The 26,763-nt window shown below is 38.8% G+C and overlaps 1 protein-coding gene and 1 long non-coding RNA gene across 3 annotated transcripts in view; one reads left to right on the top strand and one right to left on the bottom strand.

Annotated features, from left to right (window-relative positions):
- SLC35F1 (solute carrier family 35 member F1) overlaps positions 1 to 26,763 on the bottom strand; it is a 386,351-nt gene that overhangs the window by 100,575 nt on the left and 259,013 nt on the right. The window lies entirely within an intron of this gene.
- LOC135365499 (uncharacterized) lies at positions 9,341 to 10,646 on the top strand. The gene is made up of 3 exons (XR_010413438.1): positions 9,341 to 9,635; positions 9,758 to 9,916; positions 10,548 to 10,646. It is a non-coding gene; the product is annotated as an uncharacterized LOC135365499 (long non-coding RNA).

Genomic DNA, 26,763 nt, shown 5'->3' with positions numbered 1-26,763 from the left:
AAAATAAATTTCTCTTCACAAGTTTGAACTCCCATAATTTAACAAAGATTTATAAAGAAATCAAAGAATGATTTAATCCACAATACCAAACAATAAATGTCTTGGTCAAAGGAAATTGCAAAATCATTTGTCATTATTTTATGAGCATTGCTCACACTCTGTGGTAGGCTCAACAAATGGGTAAAATGAGAAAAATACTTGAATCGATGTTTGTATTAAGGATAAGCCTAGGCAAAAGTAGGTTGTAAAAGTAAGGAGAAATGTATGACCATAAAATTTAAGCATAGACCTCAGAAGGGACTGTAGGAAGCATTTGTTCCTTTTATAATTATAAGAAAGGAATGATGGGACCAATTAATCAAAATAACAATTCCTAAATTATATGTTAAAATAAAAGAACACATTTGATATAAATCAGTTTCTTAGGGTTCATGTATGAGTCAGTTTGGTTGATAGGTTAGTTGATTGATTTTTTTTTAAAAGATTTTATTTATTTATTTGACAGAGAGAGACAGCGAGAGAGGGAACACAAGCAGGGGGAGTGGGAGAGGGAGAAGCAGGCTTCCCGCAGAGCAGGGAGTCCGATGCGGGGCTCGATCCCAGGACCCTGGGATCATGACCTGAGCTGAAGGCAGACGCTTAACGACTGAGCCACCCAGGCGCCCCTAGTTGATTGATTTTAAGAAATAATCCCTTTAAAATATTTCTATATAATAAATTACAAGGAGATATGTTCTGCAGAATATGACTTAAGAGTCCTCTCCTGTAGTTCTGAGCCACTGTGATACATGAACAACAAAACAAAGTCTGTGTTTCTCTAGACACACCTGAAGTATACTCTTCTACTCAAAGGCAGTGTAGAAAAAGTAGTGGACATCAGAGTAAAAGGATTTTCAAAACTTGATGGATTTTTTTTCTGTTGTAAAAACATACAGAAATCTAAGGTTAGAGTAGCCTCATCATTCTTACATGTGATATAGGAATCCAAAAGGCTTTCTATAATTTTGAATAGAAAAATATATTCATTATTGTATGGAATATATCCATTCATTATATATGAATAATGAGAATTCATAACTTCTCAGTTTGATTTCATGTCAAAATGTTTGTGGGCTGGTGGCTCTGCACTGAGGTTGAATAGACATTTCTCTAAAGAAATGTCTGAGATGATGCCTTCTGGTGATAAGTCACAGGTAGCAGAAGTGAGCTTAGAGAGTATGGCCCCTAAGTACTTTCACCAAAATTAGCCCCTTGTCAAAAATGTTTCTAAAGATAGCATGTTGGGAGTGTCTGGGTGGCTCAGTCAGTTAAGCGTCTGCCTTCAGCTCAGGTCATGATCTCTGGGTCCTGGGGTTGAGCCCCCGCATCACATCGGGCTCCCTGCTCAGCTGGGAGTCTGCTTCTCCCTCTGCCCCTCCCCGCCACCCACCCCCCTGCTCATGCTCTCTCTCTCTCAAATAAATAAATAAAATCTTAAAAATAAATAAAGATAGCAGGTTGACATAAAATAACCAAAAAACGTTAGAGAAAATAGTGTAAAAGACAGGCCATTAAATATGGAGAAAAAGGAATCAAAGAGTTGGGGGGGCAGGAAAGAGTTGTGGGTTTTTTTTTATTGTGGTAAAATATACACAACATAGTATCAATCATTTTAACCATTTGTTAAAGTGCACAATTCATTATTCATTAAAGGACATCAAATATATTCATGACGTTGTGTAACCATCACCACTATCTATACCCAAAATTTTATCATCATCTCCTACATAAACTCTGTATCTATTAAACAGTAACTCCCCATTCTCCCCTCCCCCCAGTCCCTGGCAACTTCTATTCTACTTGTTGTCTCTATGAATTTGCCTACTCTAGGTACCTAATAATGTAGGTGGGATCATACAATATTTGTCTGTCTGTGTCTGGCTTCTTTCACTTAACATAATGTCTTTAAGGTCCATCCCTGTTTTAGCCTATATCAAAATTTAATTTATTTTTAATCACTGAATAATATTCCATTGTACATATATACTACATTTTGTTTCTACCTTTGGTTATTGTGAATGATGTTATCATGAACACTGGCATACAAATATCCATTTGAATCCCTGCTTTTCATTCCCTTGGATATACACCCAGGAGTAGAATTGCTGAGTTATATGGTAATTCTGTGTTTAAATTCTTGAGGAATAGCTATTCCCCACAGTGGCTGCACCATTTTATGGTGGCACCAGCAGTGTGTGAGGGTTCCAATGTACCCATACCCTCACCAGCACTTGTCATTTCATTTTGTTGTTGTTGTTTTATTATAGTCATCCTAATAGGTGTAAAGTGGTAAATCACTGTGGTTTTGATTTGCATTTCCCTAATGACTAATGAGTTTAGTCTTTTCACATGCTTATTGTCTATTTGTGCATTTTCTTTAGAGAAATGTCTATTCAAGTCCTTTGCCCATCTTTAAATTGGTTTTTGTTGTTGTTGTGGGTGGTGGCTTTTTAAAGTGTTGCTTTACTTTCAGTTAACAGCACAGACATCTTTCTCTACCAGAAGCTGCCCGTGAGCTCACACCCTCCTTAGGAACTCCTGCACATGGGTTTGCAATGTCCTCTGAGCTGCCTCGCCAGAGGTGTTCCTCCTTTATGGAGGATGGGGAATGCAGGTAAAGCTGCATCAGAAAAAAAAAGAAACATCTTCTGGGGCTCCCTGGATGTTGCAGAAGCCAAAGCAAAGCCCAAGTCTCTCACCTCTGACAAAAGAAGCAGAGGGGAGAGACTAGCCCCTTGTCAAGCTCCTCTCTCTTGGGGCACTCCAGTGTGGCTTTCTGTCAGCCTCACACTATTCATGAGATCCTTTGCTCTTTGGACCCTCTTACCTTCTGTCCTTCGCTCTCAAGGAGCCTTAATTCAGCTGGTCAACGGATGATGTAATGAAAAGATTCTTCTAATTCTGCATTTTGAAAATAGACAAAGGACTTGGTGGTAGGTTGTGGTATATTGTTTCAACAATGGCCCTCAAAGAATCATGCTTTCCTGTGTACATCCTTACATAGTCCCTTCAACATAAGCTCTTGACTGGTTGGGGGATTTGCCTTGGCCAATGGGTCATTAGCAAATATGACACAAGTAAAGTTTTGAACAATGTTTGTGCATTGAGGTTTGCACTTTTTTGTCTGTGTTTGGAACCTTAAATCTGCAATATGAACAAGCCCAAGTCAGCCCACTGGAGAAACCACAGAGGAGAACAGAGGTGCTGCAGCCAACATTCAGACATGTGAGTAGGCCCATCTTAGACTGTCTAGCTTCTATAGAGCCTTAAGATATCTTCAGTCACAATATCAAGCACAGGTGTGCCCAGCCCAAGTCGATAACCCACAGAATCACAAGCAAATAGCGCATTCATTGTTCTAAACCACTAACTTTGGAGGTAGTTTTTTATTCAGGAATAAATACATGACATAGGCTTGTACCCACAATATGTAAAGAACAACAAATCAATAGGAAATGGACAACACGCAATAGAACAATGGACAGAAGGCTTAAACAGGCATTTCACAAAAGAAGATACCCACACAAGCAATACACATACGAAAAAGTGCTCATCTTCATTATGCATCAGAGGAAGAGTCCCAGACCACTCAACAGATTTCAGTAGCTTCATGACTATCCATTTAGCAGTTAAGTCACCTCCGAGGGCACATCTAGGCTCACATCTACAAGTTCCTGAATATTTTAGAAAATGAAAATAGAAATTTTCTAGCAGTTAAGAATTGAGAATATGCTTCATTTGTCCAACCATTATCAGAAGGAAGAGTGACTTTTTCAAAAGGCAAATTTGATCGTAACTTTCTCCAAAATAAAAAGCTTCCACAACTTGCATGACCCTTTGTTCTGTCTTCACATGACCTGGCCCCTGCCTACCTCTGCATCTTCCATCTTGTTCCACCAGTTCCCTGCCTTATGATGCTGCTGTAACACCGGCCTCTTCCTCAAGTCCACTCAGTACCCTCCTCCCCTTCTCACCTTTGTGTCCTCTGTTCCCTCTGCTGAGTTGTTCTTCCCTGCCTGTCCCCATGATTCACTCCCTGACACCTTGGATTTCATCTCAAGGGTCACTTCCTCCATGACATCTCCTCTGACCATCTTTCCCCATTGTTACTGTCTATATCATCTCCCAGTTTATTCCCTTTATGATGTTTATTATTATTAGCAATTACCCTGCTGACTTGTCTTCCCCACTGGCATATAATCCTGCAGGAAGGCGGGGACCTTGTCAATCCTGCTTGCTACTACATTGCCCCACCACCTGCACTGTTGCCTAAATGCCGATTTGCTACACAAATGAATGAAGAAATGAATGGCTCTAAATTAATTGGATAGAAACAGCATGTTCTCACATAGTACGGTTTCCATAGCACAATTTGAATTACATGGGTATTCAGTTAGGAGTACCAGAGAGTTTGCACTTATTTCTCTTCTAACATCTCTCTGTGAACAGGCTTGCTTATGAGGCTTGGCAGGAAACAGACATATCCCTCCCAACAGCATGGTTCCTTCCCCTTCACAGAGCAAGGCTTCACTCCAATGACCTCAGATATTTGTCGAACACAAAATGAGTCCTCAGAGGGAGATGGTTAGACTAAAGCACCAAGGAGATTTGAGGCACCCTTCTGAAAGGTGAGAGAATGGAGTGAAGAAAAGACACTTGGGCGACCTACATACAGCAGAGGTTGTGTGGGTTCTCAGTTTGTAAGATCCTACCTTGACTTCCAGAGAGGCAGCTCAGAGGTGGGGCATCTTGTGCATTTGGCTTCATTCATTCATTCATTCATTCATTCATTCATTCATTCAGATGACTTTTGATAGCAGAGTGCTAACAACTAGGAGGGCACTGCTCAAAGGAGCTGTGCTTTACTCTAGATCAACACTGTCCTCAGAGCCCTAGGAATTTCAGACAACAGTTGGCTCCTGCATAAATAGGGTGAAAGGGTGCTTGGAGACATGGCAAGCTCAGGAGTGAACAGCAGTGAACACGAAAACTCATAATCCTGTAGAGAGATCCTGGCTACCGTGTGGGAGCAGCTGGGCTGCCTTTTGTTGAATGCGGTTTGCCAGAAATCAATTAGCCGCAGGTGGGAACAATGGTCTCTCTTTCTTCAAGGAAGTTAGTTCAAAGTTTTTGCTTCATTGGGTTCCTACACACAATTTGTAATAGAAATGTAAATCCTCTGGGCCTCTTACTAGCATTTTCTCTAGAACTCAACACTGAGGTCTCGGCTCAAATGTCATCTCCTTGGAGAGGACTTCCCTGATGACCCAACTTAAAGGAGCCAACTAAACTCTTACTTTATTTTCCCATTTTGCTTTTCATTCTTTACTGCTTTAAGACTAACCTTGATAGTAATTTAAACCTGGTTCCCTTCATTTTAACATAGTAGATGGTGAAAGACACTGGGATGGAGTCTAACTCACGGATTGCCAACAAATTTTGACATTTGTTCAAATAAGCCCACTTTAGGAAGGCCAAATTGCCATGAAAATGTTATCAAGCATTTGAGAAAGAAAAAAAAACCCAAGAAATAAACAAAAGCAGTTGCCCTGGTATCCATTCATTTGTGGGGAAAATGAACAATCACTTCCCATCACAATTTCTGTACTTAATGCCAAGCCCCCAATTCCTCCAATCACACAGAAACAAGAGGTGGTGGAATTACGTAAACAAGGGCAATTTTGTTACCCTTTCATGGGCTGCAGACTGGTGTCCTAACCATCGAAGAGCCAAGGGAAGAGGAGGAACGTGGGAGAAAAAAGTATTACCAGGGCAAGTGGCACCAAGGTTCTAGCCATGAGCACCATGGACAGAGTCCCTGTGCTCAACTTCCCAATCTTTAAACAGCAGCTAGGGACTGCTTTAACCTAACACCAAAGAAGATGCCCAGAAGCCCAAGGTGGAAAGTAAAATTGATGCAGAAGAAAATAGATCATATCTAGCAAGCCGTAGCTCTTACTGTCCAGGGGCCTTTCAAAACAGAACAGGCATGTTGGAGGTGTGGTTCCAGAATGCTATAAAAGAGATGTTTGGATGAGAAAGAGAAAGGAGTTGGAACAGACATATTTTATGAGGTGTCTTAAACCCACAGTCGCCATCACGAATTGAAGCAATATATAAAAATATTACTTTTGGAGATGATTTGGGGGACCTGGAGCTCACCTACACTGTGAGAGTGTGAGGGGTACAGTCTTTCTGGAGGGTTGCCACAATGTATCCAAAATCTTAAATGTTGGTAATTCTCCACCCCACCAACCACAAAACTGTGCATTTTGAACCAGTCATTGCATTCTAAATTTAAAAATTATAGAAAACAGGGATTTAGTAGTCAAGATGTGTTCACAGTACAATTTATTATTTTAATTTGACCCAACAATGGGATTGTAAGGAACCAGCTATGTGCGCCATTATTTGTGTTTGCATACGACTCTGTATAGAAGTGCACTTGTAGGAAACGGATAGAAAGGCAAATAATTCCTGTCCATAGAAATATATATTGTGTCTGCGGGAATGCAATTGACTATTTCACTGTGGATATTGATCAGTTTTGCATTCATTTGTAAATTTATCTTAGTATACTTTATACTCAAAATGTGAGATACTTTGAGGTCTTTTTGAACTAGTTGTAATACTTTATAAGTTCTTTATGAATTGATGAGATAAAATCTTTGACATGTGTTCATTCAAAATTTGTATGGGAATCAGAATTTTATACTCTTTAAGATGTATCCTTTAATATGGCAATTGCTTAAATAAATTATGGTACATTCATATAATGAAATGCTACATAGCCTTAAAAGTTGTTGCTACAAAAGAATATTTATTGACACAGAACAAGGCAAGTTGCAGAACTATATGCCCAGTATGAGTTACATGCACAGTATGAGTTTACCTTCTATAAAAATGTAAATAAAAATGTAGGTATATATGTACATATATATGTATATGTGAACGCATATCTGTATGTATGGATAGATGGCATTCAGGAACACTACCCCAAAATATGTCAACTTGTGATGGAATGATATACATCAAGGTAATAACAGGGATTATTTTGGGGGATGAAACCGTATTTAATTCTTCTATATGCTTAAAAGTATTTTCTCATTTTTCTAGAATAAATTATACCTACATGAGGAAAATGCATTTTTAAAAATTGGGAGTGGAGGGGTGCCTGGGTGGCTCAGTCGTTGGGTGTCTGCCTTCGGCTCAGGTCATGATCCCAGCATCCTGGGATCGAGCCCCGCATCAGGTTCCCTGCTCCGTGGGAAGCCTGCTTCTCCCTCTCCCACTCCCCCTGCTTGTGTTCCTCTCTCGCTGTGTCTCTCTGTCAAATAAATAAATAAAATCTTAAAAAAAAATAAAAACTGCAGTGGATAAGCAAGAACATTTTAATCTTGTACTAATTTATTTTCAGAATTAAAAACTCAATCCCTCATATAAATTAGGTCAGGACAGTCCTGTTTTCTGCCTGTTGTCTCCACACGAATAATGGGGCCCCTTTCATTCTCAAAACTGTCTCTAGTTTGAAAGAAAAAAATTATGGTCATTTTACTTCTGTGACATAAAATCCCAAGATTTGAAACTTCTGCCTAAGTGCATGAAGTAAGCAGTATAAAGGGAAGCTAGACTACCTGGGAGCAATTGCATAATTCACCTTGTTTGAAATCTGAATTCCATCGAATCCAGAAAGCTATTCTTGCAAAAAACAAAGGATGCTTGCCTTCACAGATTGCACAATTGAATTTCAAGCTGATGTAATTGTCCGAGTGAATGGGGAAGATGATTACAGCATTTCTTGCCATTTACATTTACCATAGGGCTAAAAAGTCCTCGAGTCAATTGAATAAGGGAAAGTGTTTCAGAGGAAGAATATCTATAAGAATTGCTTATTAAAAGCAAATAAAAGGAAATTTTTTTTCCTCTGTAAATTTTACATAACTTCCACCAACTTACAGATTTTAAGATAAAGCAGAGGCATCAGATTTAAAGCAGCATTTATCTTGTCTGCAAGTTTATGAGAGTGATGCCTTTACAAATCCACTGCGAGCCCCATCTAAGGCTCTCCCCGTGGGGAACCAGCCGGTTCAGAAAGTGAGCTTTTCAAATGTAAAGTAGGTTTTTTTTTTTTCCCCCTGCCTTCTTCCCTCTGAAAGCAGACAACTTAAAGTCTTAAAAATTCAACCCTGAATTGTTACAAGGGCATTTCTAAGGGTTGAGTACAGTTTGGGCCTCAGGCCATGGTCTTTATTCAGGCCAAAGCCTCGGGAGATGGATTTTTATAAGCTCAGAGTTCTATATTTTCCTGAATCCTCTTTCACCCTATTAATATAATACCGGGATCAGATAGGGAATCTTTGACTTAATCTCAGAGATAGTGGAGTTGGTCTGATCCTCTGTACTTTCCAAGCTCAACGTGGGAAAAATAACTTCATAATAAGGTAGAACCTCCTTTTCATTCATGTATTTTGCTATAAAGGCAGCACAAAGGTTCCCTGATTTTTTTAAAGAGCAAGATTCTAACATTATCAGTTTCTCATATCATTTAGTTTGCAGACAACTCAGAGAGTCAAAGATCTATCTTAGGTTTCCTAATGAAAAGAAAAGGAAAGGAGAAAAGGGGAAGCAAATAAAGAAAGGAAAAGGAAAAAAAAAAAGAGGGAAAAAAGAGGGCACACAGCTAACTGAACTACTAGGCAAAATAACTAAGGCATGCTGAGAACTTTTTTCCTACGTGCTAATGAGTTACCAATGCTCCAATAAACCTCAGGAATTTCAACCAGAAGTATAGTTTTGCCCGCACTACGATTTTCTTTGGCTGGATTTGAATAAATGAAGACAGGTTGAAAGACAGGGGAATCCTAACAAGTGGGAAAGGATTTGCTGCGACTCAGAAGTGCCACCCCCAGGAGAGACTGAATCATTTTATTGAGGGCCAGCTGGTGTTGAGGGCCAGCTGGTGTCGAGAGCAGCCCATCTCCCACTGAACCTGTGAGTGGGCATCAAGTTCTAAGTGATGCTGTTTCATTATTGCTTAAGTTAAGGAGAGTCACGCACACTGAAGCAATCAGATCCAGTATCAAATTCTTTGGTAAGCGCAGATCAATGACTCAACAGAATGTGAGTTAAATACATTACGTTGTGGTCCCAGTGGAACTGGGCACTAGGAATTTATGCTGTTATTCTTGAAATAGCTCTGTGTCTGACAAGAGACAGCGCTCTTGAGTAGGTGTCTTCCCCAGTGGAGCGGGCACATGATTTATATGCCAGAAGGAGAGGAGTTTCTCTCTTGTCTGGAACAAAGATTATTTTTAACTCTCAGTTGAGAAAATTCTGTTTTCTGGCTCAGACACCTTTTAGATTAATATGCTTCCTAAAATTGAAATGACTCATCAGGATCTGTACTTTGAATGGGCTGTGGGCTTGGTTCACACATCGCTCTTCAGAGAGCCGTTTGATCTCAGCCTCCGGAGAAGTCCCTCAGCTACCCACATGGATAATAGGGGAAACCTGATGTAGGAGCTGTCAAGGACAAACCCCAAGCCGAGCAAAGTGTAAACTCTGTTATCACTGAAGAAAGGCTTTGTGAGTAAAAGGTGAAATAATACAGACAAAACTCAGCTTCTTTCTGTTGTTTCTTTTATTTGCGCAGAAAACCGACTTCATGAATTGGTTATAGTTTCTCCCAGGCCTCTTTTTTTTTTTTTTCCTTATCTAGGGGAAGGGGTTTGGCATTAATTGGAACACTTGTCAGTCTCAGCAAAGATGGAGAGGGAGAAAGAAAAGGAAACAAAAACAGGCTCTCAGACTGCGAATGCGCCATTTGACAGAAAAGCATTTTCAGCGTTGGCATTTCGAGGAAGGAGAGAGAAGAGAGGTAACATTCACGTGCCTGCCTTGTGCAGGGTGTTGGTACATAAATTATCTCATTTAACAGATTTTGCTCAGTGATAGAGAGCGGGGACAGTGAACAAATCTCAACTTGTACACCTCAGGAGAAAATGAGATCTTTCCAAAAGGCAGCTGGTTGAGATGGAAGGAGAGAGACAGCCGGACAGAAATAATGGGATTGATATGGGAAAAGGGGGGGATGTCTGGAGGGAAATGGGAGTCTATAGAAAATATGTGCCCATGCCAGTGTTAGCAGATAGTCCCCAGCCCTGGGAAGCTGGCTTTGGTTCAAGTTGTCTAGGAAACTTGTCATAAGCCCTTAGCAGTTCACCAGACAGGAAAAGTTGTACCTTTATTTGGGTTGTGGGGAGAGTTCTCCGAGTTCTTCATGTCCCCCAAGACAGACCACTGTGGCCTCCTTTAGAGGATGCGGGCTGCCCGCCTCAGTCACCTCTCTATCCCTAGCACCTAGCTTGGTACCTTTGCCAATGACAGCAACTCAACAAGTGTTTATCGGATTAATGCACGAACAGTTAAAATGCGTACTTAGCATCTGAAAACCAGGCAGACTCTTTCACAGTAAATTTAGTTCATATGGAATACTTCTATTTTTGTAGGAATAGTTAAAAAAGAGAAAGCTGGAGACTGGTAAAAAGAGTGATGTCGATGGTCCAACAGGAAGAGGCCTTTGCAAAGCAGCTTCGGGCACTGGGTAAGAAGAGAAAGGGAGCTGGAACAGAGTATATTTTGATGCCCTGGAACTGTACTCCTGAGAATGATCTGGATTTAAATAAGAGGGGCTGCTGCGCTTGTATTTACATTCACATATTTCTGTGTTGGGCTTGGGAGTACAATGGAATAGGAATTCTTTCTCCTCTCCTGGAGCTCAGATTCTTGATGGGGAGAGTATCATTAAACATGCATTGAAAGTAACTCCAGGTATAGCCCGGGCATATGGTGGTGGTGATGGTGGTGGTGGAGGTGTGTGCACGTGTGTGCGTCTGGAAAGCAATTCTGGCTCTGGATAAGGTGACTCGGGGAGGGGCCAAGAAGGCCATGTGACTATATCCTCTGGTTTCTGTCCCCTGGCATGAGACCGCTGAGGATAAAACTTATGCCGATAGACATTATATCCTGCAGATGAGTGGCAGAATAAAGTTGTCATGTTAACACATCAAATCCTTGTAGGTGGAGAGGGGGATAAAGCAGAGTTGAATACAAATTAAATGGTATGGGTTTTTGCAGGGGAGGGAGTCAGGATTTGAATCTATTCATTCTAGACATATGTGTTGAGTCCTAATACATGCTAGACACTGTGTTTGTCATAATGAACAAAAGAGACCCTATCTTTGACATCACAGAGCTTAAAACATACAAACTCAGAGCGGGGTTCACAAACTCAAATGCCCACCAAAATAAGTAGCTGATAGATTGTGGCTGGAGGGAAGGTGCCTATCTTGCTTAGGTGGCGAGCCACAGTTCACTTCTTGGGACTGAAACCAGTGACCAAAGGGTTAATGGGGGTCCTAAGGCCGGAAGCAGACTAATAAGTACCACTGAAACTTTTTACTTAGACCTCTTTCTGTTGGCCTTTAAATATTCCTGACTCTCCTCCTTCAGGAAGGCAGACTTGAGGTTTGCTCTCCTCTCCTCCTTTGGTGGCCTCTTGAATACACCCTTTCCTTGCTCTATACTCAGTGTCTCAGTGACTGACTTCACTGCATGCTGGGCAGACAAATATGAGTTCAATTATAAATTTGGTGAGCCAGCCAAGAGCTCTTTGCCTGTGTTTCATCTATGCCAGCTGGTAATGGGAGTCCCGTGACGAGTCCAAGCAACTGCCTAGGCTCTTTGTCCCAGGGACTGTCCCTAGGGCCCCACTCTGACTGGATGCCACCAACTCTTGGGGCTTAATTTAACTCTTTTGGCAAGGAAATGGGTTTGGGTTTGGGTTTGGCCAGATGTCTCTTGACATTTGAGTGCTTCACGTGTAAAGGCATGTATTTCTTTTTCCCATTTGCCTTGGCTCTCTCAGATTTCTTCCTCCCATTCAGTTGCCTCCAAATAAGGAAGTTTGGTTCCCTTATCCTCCTTTTCTGGCTTGATTAAGAAAAGGTTGGCTAAGAAGCTGTTTGGTTCAGTTGGCAAAGCTCTGACTTTTAGAGAGGAACTAGAAACTAGGAAGAGATTTGGTTCAGTCGGTGAAGCCCCAACTTTTGGGGAGGAACTGATCCTCACAAGAGGTACTTTGGGCTTCATTTCGTTTGTTGCTGCAGCTTTTGAGTAAAACTGACTGTTCTACTGGAAAATGGGAAATGACAAATCAAGTTCCACGTGCAGCCCTTTGGTCTATATTCTCCAAAATTGGGCCACGTTTAGTTACGAACCTATGAAAAGGAAAAAAAGTGATCTTTTTTGGCTAACACTGGTTGGCCAAAATACTCATTAGACTCTGGAGAAAAATGACTAATTAACAGATTCATAAATCATAATACCATCCTGCATTATATTTGTTTTATAAAAGGGAGATATTTGGAAATTGAGCCTTTAATATCCTCCCCACAAATATTAGTAAAACAAAGGCCATAAGATTTTGCTTGCTTCTTGTTTGTGTATTTGTATGTGTGTCCATGTACGTTGTAAATGTGAGACATTTTCTCTACCTCTGGATGGTATCATTAAAATTAATTTGTAAAAGTTCTATTTAGTTGGTTTAAAGGCAAGCACTTGTAAGAACTGGGCATTCTAAAATTCAGAAAAATGGAAACTAACCCAAGTGTTTTTCAAGTTCATATGATCTGGGAAAATATTTTATATTAAAGCCAATTTAAGGTTGTGGGCTTAATTAATTAAAATGAGTATTTTTAAAGTTGTCAGCATTAGATGTAGAACTCTTCTGTCTCTATTTACTAAAAGTCAGGAAAGTTTGTGTTATCTCCATTACAAAATTTGTCAGAAAAGAAAAAAAATCATATGGCACTTGTCTTTCTAGCACCAATCTGTCCTTTGTATTTATGAGTCTGTTTCTACTTTGTTCATTTGTTTTGTTTTTTTAGGGAAAAAATTTTAGGAAGAATTCTAATAAATGTAATTAAAACTATTGGAAATAACTCCATATGCAAGGAAAGTTAGACTAATCATTTGAAGTGGGAAAACTCAGGACAAAATCTAAATGTAAAAAGGAAAGTTGTAGAAGATTTGTGAGAAAGGAATTTTGGGAAAGGAATTTTGTGCATGGTCCGGACTAAGATTATGAAGATTAGTATGGACAGAAGCTTATTAGAGAGTGATCACCACCAGGGGAAGAGAAGGGAGAGTAAGAAAGAGAGATTAGGCAAAAGTTGAGCAAGGATATAATATCAACAGAAGCCTTAGCTGATTCTCTGAAAAGTTCCAAAGGTTAGATTACCTTTTAGGACCATCAGAAATTGGGGCAAAAGGTCTAGACTTTTACACCCTCATATTGAACAGTCCTTGGATGCGACCATCTGGGAAGAGGGAATGACCTTGGCAAGGTGATCCCTAATGGCATCTGAGACATGAGAGCTGTTGGCAGAATCCCTACAGCTAAGATCCCTCTTTTCTGATGGGGATTCTGGTCAGCACATCATAGCATTACCACAAGAACTCAGATCCAGGTGGTGCCCTGTATGTCTTTGTCTCAGTAAGTATATGATAGGGAGGAAAAAAGGAGGAACTGCATAATTTTTTAAAAATTCATCTTATTGGAATGAATGAGTTTTAATATTTTACACCAAATAATTTTACACCAGTGTAAGACCAGAATTTGATTTTCTATCTGTAACCCTATTTATGTGCTTTAAAACTTTCTGATATTTCTGACAACCTTCCCAAATTCAACTTCTAAGTGAAATCTTTTTGAATAATCAGGCTTTATTTATTTGGTATGTCAAATTATATGGAAAGCACTGTCAAAGAAGTGATGATAAACTTTTCTTAGTTATATTTTATGGGTGAATGCTCTGTTCCAGAAATTATATAAAATTCCTAAGGTTTTGATATATCCTGGTTTATTGCCCTCATTTGTAATTCTAATTATTGAAGTGACACAGAATTTCCTTGTCAACTGCACTGTAATGACAAATACAGGTCTCTAATACCTTTACGATCTTCAAACTAAGAATTTTTGGAACTAATGGGAAAACTGCATTCAAATAGAGCTAGAATCAGTAACATGAGACTGAATGAACTGCAGAAGATGATTATAATTTTTTATGACTCGTGTTTGAAATACTCCTGGTTCTCTAATGTTTGCTCTTCAAGATTTGAGGAAACTTTTTCTCTTAAGCTCTCCATGACTTAAATATTCCTTTGTAAACAAATATGAAACATTTATTTTTTTCTCGCTACCTGATCCCTCCAGAGTTCAGAAACTCTCTGAGTAACCTTATATTTTCATGGCAATGTATTTATTTGCACAAGTTCAGTGAGAATCTATTTTCCTTACACCACAAGTGGAAACGGGTTCTATTACCAAGAGCTTTGACTGCAATGTCCTATTTGAGGGAGACATGCACAGAATCAGATATGACCGGACAGCTTTAAGGAACTAAGCTTGACTTTATGGAGTCATTGAAGCCCCTCGGGAAAACTGGCCTGGTATCTTGCTTACAGCGTAAGCTGTAGCTTTACCAGGTGAGTAAAAAAAAAAAGTCCCTTTCTGGCAGGTGCAGGAACCTCAGGATATTCTGGGGAACTCAAAAAGAGAAGAATTACCCAAATCTAAAGGTTTTGTAGGTGAAGTCTGATGGCAAGTATTTGGCTTAGCTTCTTAGCCTTGAGCTGTTAAAAGTTCAATCCAAAATATCTTATGAAAAGTTCCAGCAAAGCAGATAAAAAAAACCAAACAAACAACCGATACGGTCAATCACTATTCTTGCCACATTTATATAAATATTAGGCCAAGTTTGTTAAGACTGGACTTATTTTATAAATGAATCAGTATTAATTTGGCTATCCTTGGTGGAAATGAGGGTGATTTTAGAGAGATTATGTTTCGGTAACCCCTTTTGTGAATGTTAGATTCTACCCCTGATCAGCTATCTTTGAGTATTTATTGTTCACCTATAAAACTGGGCTGGACCCTGAATTTTTCTGATTTCCTCAAATATCTGGCTATGAGTCTCCAACTAAGGTTTCTAATTTTCTCCCAGTCTTGGGAAGTAAAACTGTTCTTTTTTCCCAAAGCCCTGCAAACTGAAGCCAGAGAACTTGAGGTAAACTTCAGAGAAGATTGCCAAAATAGCTCATGTTTGCCTGTTGCTGTATGGGCCACTCAAAAAGATCACCACCACAAGTTTATTCCAGCTGTTTTGATTTGATGGATCTGCCATTGGAAAATCCAGATCTTGAGCTGGTCTGGACAGGAGTTGTTTTATGGATCAAGGACAAGAAATTGCTGGATGCAGTGGTGACCCATTAGCTACTGTCCACTGCTGAGGATATCAGAAATTGGACTGTTTGCTCAAGGGAACAGTTGGGACCCACAGTACAAAGACTCTAAAGCCCTCTGGAATGGCTTTCGTACCAGACACTGAAAAGAGCTAAAGAAAGGGGATTTGGACACCATGTTGGCACTAAAGTTGGCTGGAAATATAATGAACAAGAAATAATCCTTATTCCAGAGCATCTTACAGAAAAAAATAACTAGTCATATTCACCAAAGCACCCATTATAGGTAAGACACCACTCTTCAGTGGATCCAAAAATATATCATGGGTCCCAATCTTCAGAGAACTGTTCAAAAGATAGTCCAAAAAATGTGACATAGGTGCTAAACAGTCCTAAGACTGGGCCACACCAGTTTTCAAGGGTATACAAATTAGAGGCACCCAACCTACCAAAGACTGGCAGATAGACTTTACCATATGCCAGAATAGGTAATCTTCATTATATGCTAGTATTTGTAGATACATTTACAAGTTGGATTGAAGCTTTTCCATGCCATTCAGAGAAGGCCTCATAGTTGTCAAAACACTGTCAAGTAGTCAACTTAACTTGGGAAAAAGCCTTGCTGGTTGCCTTGCTTTGGGTAAGAATGGCCCCTAGAAGTGGACTTGGTCTAAGCCTCTCTGAAATATTATATGGAAGACCCTTTTGACATTCTTTTCATGAATTAGGAGTTCCTGATGGTGCTTACGTTAGGGAACTGGATATTTTCAGTGTGTTCAATCTTTGGGAAATACTCTGTTATAGAAGTTTGCTTCCCACAAGCTGATGTACCCCACAGATGTGCCATTATACCACCTGGGTCCTGGAGACTTGGTGTTATTAAAGATCTAGAAGAGCAAGCACCCAGAGGACCAACTCCAACCTCATTGGATAGGACCTTGAGTTATTACTACTGACCACCCATTCTTCAGTGAAACTAAACGGAATTAAGCCATGGACTCACCACACTAAAATTAAGCTGGTTCCAGGAGAATCCACAGGTTCCCTATACCTGTCAGCAAGGAGAAAATCAAAAAGAACCCTGCTCGGACCAGCGAGCCTCTGACAGACCTGAAACTACGATTTAGGAGAACTGGTCTGAAGAAATCAATCAAAAAGTAACAAATAACCTCTGACCTATATAAATATTTCCCTTGGAAATATGAACGTTTAAATGGCTGGAGCACAATAAAAAGCCTTAGACTTTCTGGCCAGAGTAGTTTTAGATAATATAATTGCTCTCTATTATATTTTAGCAGAACAAAGAGATGTTTGTGTAGTAGCTAATTCATCATACTGCACATATATTACAAAATGAGAAAACAAGATACTTGGTTATAACAAGGCTCCCCTAGGGTCCTAGACTCAGACTGGTTCTTAGGATTCCCTGAGGAATTCGGTCAGTCTTACTAGGGTTATAAAATGTTGTACAAGAACTATTAACGAAAGTACAAAAATCTTGGTAATGCAGAATGTTGAGTTTCAACATGGAACAAAAGAATATTTCTAGATGAGTACAGAAGGGTTCATTCCTCTAACCCTGATCCCTACCCATCTCGGCAGAAGCGACTAGAGCGATCATCATCCCAATTCCCTCAAAAATGAGGAATGATTAAAAGAGAGTGGGGATTGAAACTGGTAATCAAGGGGTTAGCAGGACTAATAAATACAACTGCAGCTTTTTATCCAGACCTCTTTTCATTTGCCTTTAAATTTCCTTCCTCCTTCAGGAAGGTAGATTTGAGGCTTGCTCTCCCATCACCTCATTTGGCTGCTTCTTGAATAAACCTTTTCCTTGCTGCATATTGGGTATCTCAGTCACTGGCTTTTCTGTGTCAAGGGCAGACAAACTTGGATTAAATTATGGGATTGTTGCTGTCAGCCAGGAAAACCCCCAGTTGCCAGGTCTGATTTTCAATAGAAGCTGGAAATCCACACTTTTATGTGAACTGTCCTCACTTTTTAAAATGTTCCCAATGAATTCAAATTTTTATAAACATTGTGTGGGCCAAACACAATACCATCGATAGTCCAGAGTTGGCCTGCAGTCTGCCTGTTTGTCACTTCTGTGTTAAACAATTCTAGTAAATCACTGACAAAAATAGGGTACTACCTGAAACCATAAAGGGTACTCCTATGGTAGTCAAGGAATGCTTCCCTGAAGCATCTACATCAAACTTACTATATGAAGTATTTGTTTATTTTATTTGATTTTCATTTCCTCTTGGCTTTTGTGGCTAGCTACTATTTTGAGATTCTTTTTTCTCTCCCTGTATCTTTTCTTATTCCTTCCACTTATGCTGTTTGTTTTATTACCTTGGTTGGGGGGAAAGTAGCAGGGCCAGTGCAGAATTAACTTGCGAATTGTTCCGGCTTTTATTTACCCAAAGCTTAAAACTTTAGTAGGGTTAATTTGTAGAAGAGGTAAAAGGAAGAAGGATGTTTTTAGTGTATGCAGAGTCTTTGGATCACCAGAGGGAAAAAGTAGCACTTACTTCCTGCCCGAAGCAAGAAAGAAGTTCCTCCCGGGCTGGGAAGAAGTAGGAAAAGAAAAGAAACAACCCTGGGTTTCGGAGCAGTGAGGATTCTGGTTCTGCCTCTTGCTAATGCTATCACTGGTGCGTCTAGGAAGTGAGGTCTGTAAGCAACTGAAAGAATATAACTGTACCCCAAGCATGGCACCAGAAGTTGCTGAGAGCTGTTGGCCAAGGAAGAGCCATGCAGACAGGACAACAGGTAATTCAGTGGAAACTACATTTCCTGGTTACCCATGACTATGACCATGTAACCTCTGCCATTTTTGACACTGGAAAAGATCTTAGAACCGGGGCATAGCTCTAAGCATATGGGAGAGCCCCAAGTACAACTGAGGTGAGGTTTTTTTCTTCCTCACCGTGGTAGCTAAAGCTAAAATAGAGTCACAGAAAACATGAAGATGTGTTATTTCCTCCAAATCTGAGGATATGGATTGAAATTCAAACCCACAACAGGTTTTAGTTATAACATCACCTGTGAAAGTGTCCATGTTTTCATCTAATCCCCCCCTTTTTAAAAATACAGATATGGCATGTACTCTTTTTCACTAATTCAATGTCCTGACCCTGAAAGACTCCAGAAACAGTTCCTGCTGTACACCTCCCTAGAAATTTGAGTGCAGAATACTCTTTCTATGGGAGGACTAGTGAGGAGAAGCAGGGAGAGGGGACTGGGTGCATTTGTTGCCCACTCAGAGCATGGTCTCTGGGTACTGATGAGAGAAGGCTTTACTTAACATGTTATTCCCCTTTAACAGAGTAGCTGGGAGTGTTTCCATACTGTGGTAAAGCCTGGGAAACCGCTTGGACTGGCTTTCCAGAAATTCTGATCCATGCCTGTTAGAGCCAGGTACCCTGTCATCTAGAAACACTTTTGAGAGTCATGTTCTTAATAATTATTCCAGGACATGGGACGTAATATGGCACAGTCATAGGCAAGCCGGGATATATGGTCATGTTACATTTACTCTGTAGGGCGATCCTCTCATGGTATATGTTATGTTATGGCTGTTCTCTGCTTTGTTGGGAAAACATCACATTCTAGAAAACTGCCAGAAATTGGTGATTTCTAAATAACCCAGAGGAACTGGAACCAATAACTAGGATAAGCCATATGCTGGTCCATTAGCAGTTCTACAAAGGTCTTTGCTGAAAGATCCGTTCTAAGATAGGTGAAGAGAGCAATAAATTTCTCTCTGCTTCCTGATTGCTGAAAGATTAGGAAAAGGAACAAAAGCATAAAGAATAGAGAATATTTTTACTTCTTCCTTGAAAGAAGGAATTCAAAGAAATTATTTTTAAAAACCCACAAAAGAAAAGAAACAGAAGAATATGCAGAGAGGATAGATTTACAGTAATTTGCAAAATGCTCCTGTTAAAATCCAATTAATTACAGCGTGGTTTGTAGACGATAGGCCTACTGAGCCCTATTCCAGGAGAGCATCTCTAGCTAGGTTGGCTCTTCTCGAGTTAACCAGGTTGGGATTCTAGGTAATGAGAGCTTATCAGAAAGAACATGCTTTGGATTCCAAGGATATATTTTAAAATGAGTGTTTCTTGATGGCCACTACTGAGCACTGCTTTTTACTCTTAGTGTTGTTATTTCAACACTACCAATTTTTCCCTAAAAAGCAATCTCTTCTTCCGTGCATGTCTTAACACCATGAAAAATTCTGCTCTGACACTGCCACCCTCTGTCATCACTAATGGCTCTCAACTATCCAGGTGGAATTCACCTCTAACCTTAACTTCAGAGTGGAATTTTAGCTTCAATTGTGACCACAAAATATACAAACACATGTCATCCAATCATTTGCTATCTGTCATGGGTTTCAAAGCCCCCTAGCAAGCTTCAGAAAATAAAGATCTTCACTGCTGGTGGTATTTCAAGACATCTGGAGCTCCCATGATGGATTGCAGCAATCTCCACCATGCAGTTTCTCTTACTTTGAAATAGATTTTGAGAAAGGTGTTCAAAGTGTTAGAATCAGACCAAAGAGAAATCCTTCCAGGGGGAACATTAAAAAACAAAACAAAACAAAAAACCAAACCAGTAAGAGGCTTTAGTTGATTAATTTGAACAGAAGAATCATGAGAATTACCTAAGTTTCACTGTAATGATCTCTTTTTATTATTTTTTATTTTATTTTATTTTATTATTTTTTATTATGTTATGTTAATCACCATACATTACATCATTAGTTTTTGATGTAGTGTTCCATGATCCAGTGTTTGCATATAACACTCAGTGCTCCATTCAGTACGTGCCCTCTTTAATACCCATCACCAGGCTAACCCATCCCCCCACCTCCCTCCCCTCTAGAACCCTCAGTTTGTTTCTCAGAGTCCAATGATCTTTAAGAATTAAATTTGGTCATGAAAAAGTACCATCAAGGTGATTTTACTTTATAAGGCTTTTTAAGTCTATAAAAGTATAGTTTTGCTACAAATGTTTTTGTGCATAGTGCTTATTCTATATATGAAAACAACAGTGTCATTTCAAAACAATATAGAGCACCTACATCCAATTACCTCTTAATTGTTTACAAATTGGTTTTTAATGTTGGGTTTATTAATGTCTTGGGTTTAATCTGTACTCTATGGAATTTCATAAGGCCAAACAAAGAATAAGAAAGGGATTAATAGGGGCACGTGGGTGGCTAAGTCAGCTCAGTTCATGATCCCAGGGTCCTGGGATGGAGCCCACATCAGGCTCCTTGCTCAGCAGGAGCCTGCTTCTCCCTCTGCCTGCTGACCATCCCCCACACCTCCTTCCCAGCTTATGCTCTCTCTCTCTGTCAAATAAATAAATAAATACAATCTTTAAAAAAGGGGGATAGGGGCGCCTCGGTGGCTCAGTCGTTAAGAGTCTACCTTCAGCTCGGTCATGATCCCAGGGTCCTGGGATCCAGCCCCACATCAGGCTCCCTGCTCAGCAGGAAGCCTGCTTCTCCCTCTCCCACTCCCCCTGCTTGTGTTCCCTCTCTTGCTGTGTCTCTCTCTGTCAAATAAATAAATAAAATCTTTAAAAAAAAGTCTTTAAAAAAATTTTAAAAAGGGGGATAGTAAAGGACAAGTAGAGAAAATAATGAAATAGAAAGCAAAGACATATAGGAAGTATTATCCAAGTCAAAAGTTGTTTCTTCAGAAAAATAAAATTAGCAAACATACTTTACAGTATTTCTTGATATATGAGTTATTGAGTCACATTAAAATCTCCCACTTCAATGTATCAATTTTTATGTTATCGATCTTGAATCTATACTATGAGGTGTTTACATGCTTAGGATTGTTTAATTTTTGATTAACTATACCTTTAACCAATAGGTAGTAGGCTTTCTCATCACTAAGTAAAATTTTTGTCTTAAAGTTTTTATCAAATATATCCACAGCTCTTTTTCTTTAGTGGCTTTCCAATTTACTATTCCATTCTTTACTTTCGATCTTTTTTTTAATCTTTCCATTTTTAAGTGTATCTTTTGTAATCATCATACAGCTAGAAATTTTTAAAAACTTCATTCTGATGACTTTTTTTAAAGTGGAAAGCTTTAGGGGCACCTGGGTGCTCAGTCAGTTAAACATCTGACTCTTGATTTTGGCTCAGGTTGTGATCTCAGAATCATGAGATTGAACCCTGTGTCAGGCTCTGCACTCAGCACAGAGTCTGCTTGTCCTTCTTCCTATGCTCCTCCTGCTCATTCATTCTCTCTCTTTCTCTCAAATAAATAAAATTAAATCTTTAAAGTGGAAAGATTTGTGCATTTACACTTACTGTGATTTCTGATACATGTCTACTAATTTTTGCCATTATCTTTGGACTTACTTGTCTTGTCTCATGTATTGTTTCTTCTTGTTGTATTTCTTCCCTTCTCTTGCATTTATTGAAATTCACTCCCTTGTTTCACTGTCTTCCCTCTAATAGATTTTATTTTATTTTATTTTTTTAAAGATTTTATTTATTTATTTGCCAGAGAGAGAGACAGGGAGAGTACAAGTGGGGGAGTGGGAGGCAGAGGGAGAAGCAGGCTCCTGGCTAAGCAAGGAGCCCGATGTGGGTATCGATCCCAGGACCCTGAGATCATGACCTGAGCCGTAGGCAGACGTTTAACCATCTGAGCCACCCAGGCGCCCCCCCCCAATAGCTTTTAAATTTGTGTTCTATTTCTATTCTTTCAGTGGTTACCTAAGAAATGTTAATTTCTTAAAGTTAACTTTGCCTCTCTTCAAATCAATAAAAAGCCCTTGGAACGTTTTAACCCCAACCATCACTTCCTTAACCAACTGAGCCACCCAGGCACCCCCAACCATCACTTCTTAACTTAAATGCTATTGTCACTTTTGGTTTTAATTTTCTTTTCAAAACTAAAACCTCACAAATAAACAACATCATATTTTGTACAATTAATATTTGCACAGACATGCCTTCATGTTTCCTCACCATTATTTATTTGCCATTCTTTTCTCTTAGACCTTTCTAAGATCATATTTATTTTCCTGAAGTACATCCTTTGAAGTACTAACTGAAAGTTGGTTAGTAAACTCTATTTGTGAGAAAATATCTTTAGTACACCCTTTCCTTTAAAGATTATTTTATTGTATATGTAATTATAGGTTTTATTTTCTCTGAACAGTTGAAAGGCACACTTATTTTCTCTATGTCATTGATGCTCATCTAATTGTTGTTTTTTGTGGAGAGTCCATATCTCCTCTTTTGTTACATTTAAGATCTTCTCTTTTCTTTGGTATTCTGAAGCCTTATTATGATGTGTCTAGATGCGGTTTTATTTCTATTACCTTGCTTGGGTTTCACTAGACTTTTGGAACCTAGGGATTTGGTTCTTTCATCAACTCTGGAAACTTTTTTGCCATCATCTCTTTGGTAACTCTCTCCCTTTCCTCCCATAATATTCTTCTAGACTTCAAGTTCATGTTGCATATTCTCTACTCCCCATGTCCATTATCATCTGTTTCATATTTTTATCTCCTACATAAATTCTTAAGAACTAACTTTCAGTTTACTTATTCTTTCTTTATGAGGATTGACTTTTTTGTCTAACCTCTATACTGCTTCTAATTTCAATTATTATGTTTTTCATTTCTAGAAACTTTATTTGGTTCTTTTTTTTATCTACCTGATTAATTTTTGGTAATCTTTCTCCTTTATCGTACAATGAAAATCCTCTTTTATCTCTTAAACATATTACACATTATTTACTTTAAATTCTTTATCTGGAAATTCCAGTATCTGTAATCTTTACAGTTCTGTTTCTGTGGTTTATTGTTATGCTGGCTGTTACTTAGAGTGTTTTGTTTCCTCAGTTTGCTTAACATGAAAAACAATTATTAGCTCACATTCCTTAGAACGTTGTCTGTGGGAATTTCTGAGATGAGATCTTAAAGTGCATTCCTTCAGAGGATCTATAATTGTCTATGCAAGGCACCTACAGAAACTAAATCAAATTTTAGCCTCAGTGCTTTTGAATTCACGCAGATAATATGACATCTGGCCCCAAATATGCATGCATGTGGGTTCGTGGGCAGAAATCTTGGGGAAAATTTATTCCTATTGATTCTGTTCTAATCAGATCAAAGCTCAGACAGGCACACATCCCCACCTCTTCTTTTGATGGGACAGATTTCATCCTAGTTTCTTCCACTGAGAGGATTTCCCTTTGGAAGTCCTGGATTTATTCTAGATTTCTGGTCCTACAGTTCATACTTGTTGTTCCAGGCCTTTCCTTCTGAATGCCATACTAATGACCTGTTAAAACCAGTACTCTAAAACTAGAATCTAAGCTACCTGTTATACACTTGACGGGGACTGGCTCCAGTGTGAGTAGGTCCATCCAGATGATGTTATGGCCTACAACTCATATTTGGCTTCCACAAATTCCCATAAGTTTCTTGTAAAGTCAGTTATGTTTCAAAAAAGACTTTTAAAACATATTTTATCCCATGATCTTAGAAGTGCTATACTGGGAAAGGTTTCTCAAAATATATACTCTATATCATATTTATAAATGAAAAAATTAGAAATCCTAATATGATATTCTGAAAAGTACTCATTGTTTGGATTCCAGTAACATAACATGATACTGGAGTCCTGCCTTGGCAAAATATACTAAATAAAGAACAGAAAGTAGAAGACTAATTTATTTACAGGATATAGAATTCTTGAAATCCACCCATTCAACTATTTCAATAATAAATCTACTTCCTCAATCCCCAAAAAGGCTTGGAAGAGAGGTTCTGGTTAAGATCCTGACCACCAGATCTATGTTTAGAGGAGAAGCATAGCTGTCCCATAAACCTCTGAGATAAGCCTGATTGCAGCCAGTTTCTCCTCAGTCCCCAGGTATGGGAAAGGGTAAACAGGGATTTAACCAAGAGAGAAAGTTAATTTAATCTCTGTCTTGAAAAGAAATGAATCAATTCAGTCATGTATATTCTGCATTAAAAAATCATTAAAATTTTTAGTAATGTGAACATAGCCTTTTTATTATGGTCCCTCATAAAAATATTCCTAAGAAGACTGTTCAAAACTATTTGACTATTACCTAAGTTTAAAGAGACTGAGTTACAGAACCACCATTGCTGAATCTGATTATATGTCAATCATAGACCCAGGTTTTTAGAGTACAAATCTACTCACAGAGGTACTGAAAAAACCTGGGAACAAGATAAGAGAGTTACCTTTGGGATAAATCTTATATCTGTCTTGTGATTGTCTGGATTTCCTTTAGGTACTGGCAGCTCCATCTCGACCATGGTTAGGATAGGTCTTCACTGAAGCTTAATGTAGGGAATTTTCTCTTTATCTAGGGTACAGTGGAATAAAAAAGGCATCTGTGCTTGCTTTATGAGTCTCCTTAAACAACCTTAAACTACCAGTAATTCCCCCTTTAAAAGCAAATGATATGGAAAAAGTATTACAAGAAAAAATTATCTAAATTTTATCTAAAATACTAAAAAGTCACTTTTAATGTTAAAATAATAACTTCAATAAAAATTCTTGTAAATAAAATGGTCAGTTGAATACAAAAGTCAAAGTACATGAAAACTTTTTTAAAAGGTAACTACAGAGGAGTGCCTAGGTGGCTCAGTCGGTTAACCGTTTGACTCTTGATTTTGGCTCAGGTCATGATCTCAGGGTGGTGAGATTGAGCCCTGAGTCTGGCTCTATGCTCAGCAGGGAGTCTACTTGAGATTCTCTCTCCCTCTCCCTCTGCCTCTCCCACCCCCCCAAATAAGTAAATACATCTTTAAAAAAAATAGCTATAGAAACACAAGGTCTAAAGCTGAACATATCCTCCCACACATGGGCAAACAACTGGCTACTAAAAACAAGGCACTCTGACAAGAGAGGTTTAGAGAAGGAAGAGAAGTGGGACATTCCAGATGGAAAATGAGGGAAGGGAAGGGGACAGAAGAGTTGGCATCCTTCAGAGAAGGGCCAAAAATCCAAATCACCACTTCCTAGGAGGTGTTGATATTGAGTAGTATAAATATCTAAGGGATCTGAACAGAAAGGACGAGATGCAATGATGGGGATCTCATTAGCTGTGGTTTTCAGCTTTCAGGGATACCTGAGTTGCAAGGTTGGGAAAGTTATTGCTGTAGTAGAGGAGTATGTCACACCTTACAAAAGTGAGCTTGAGGATAATTCAACACCCATCTGCCCCAGTACTGTTACAAAAGGATGTTTAACAGTGTGAGACAGGAAGCTAAGAAGTAAAGAGGAATGGGGAATGGCTTTATGGACAGCATTTAACCCAATTGTTTTCTTCATGCCAAAGGCCAATGTGTTCTATGTACCCACTAGCCTTTAATGTGACACCACCACTAAGCAGGCAGAGACCATTTTCCAGAATTCATGGTTAGATGCCAAGGGGACTTGGAACCTCTAGCAGTAGCAAATTAAAAAGATCATTACCTAGAACAGTAGAACTATAACTGAAGAAGATTCTGCTTAAAGTATTAGTATTGATTATTTTAAAAAGGGACAAGGATTCTCTGTAATTTGTAACCAATTTGTCACAGACCAATGAGAAGAGATGTTTAGGGGACAATAAAAAGAAAAGTTTGGACAAGACTAGAACAGAGATCATTCCCTCTCCAAAGTTCTGGCATTTTCCCTTTTAAACTCAAGACAAAAATTCTTAAAGAAATGCACACTGTTCCTTTCATTCCGAGTTTTCACAATGAAACATACAACTATTCCATGCTCCAACCGTAAGGGATGTCAGTGAGCTTATCTCTTATACTTTCTTAACCATTCTAGTGAGTTTTGATTTAATAGAAGAAATATGACAAAATAAAATCCATCTAAGGTAGCACAATGATAGGGAAGCTTGCTCAGAAAAGATGAACTTTTGTCAGTTACACTACATTTAAGAGTATCTAATTTAGAGTTTCATATTTTTAGAGAGTGTGGAGAGATCAAAGAGAGTATGAAGGTATGCAGTGAAAGCTATGATGAGCATAGAAAATAGGACTTATGAAGAAAGCTTTAAAAACTATGCAGTAGTCCTTAATCAGAGATGGAAAGGTTTTAGTGATTTAATATGACTTAAGGTGACTTTGAAGGATACAAAAGATAATTAAAAAGAAGTGAGTTTATAATACAGTGGAAGAAATTCTGGTCAGGTATCAGATAAAATAACTTTAACAAGTTAAAAGTTATGGAATTAACTGCTTGGGAAAAGGCCTTCCTATAATAAAGATATAGGAATACATAAGAAAGTCAATCAATTACTTTTTTATTTGGGAATGCTGAAGTTCAACTGAGCTGTGAGTGCAAAAAAATAAAAGATCAAATGCAAGTTTAAACTTCATAAATAAGAATGTC

Source organism: Mirounga angustirostris, unplaced genomic scaffold (assembly GCF_029215605.1).
Source record: "Mirounga angustirostris isolate CCGP_5_RB_7025 unplaced genomic scaffold, mMirAng1.0.hap1 SCAF_8, whole genome shotgun sequence".
NCBI classification, from domain to species: domain Eukaryota; kingdom Metazoa; phylum Chordata; class Mammalia; order Carnivora; family Phocidae; genus Mirounga; species Mirounga angustirostris.
Note: the sequence above shows the minus strand (reverse complement) of the source record. Positions and strands in the feature narration are given on the sequence as shown.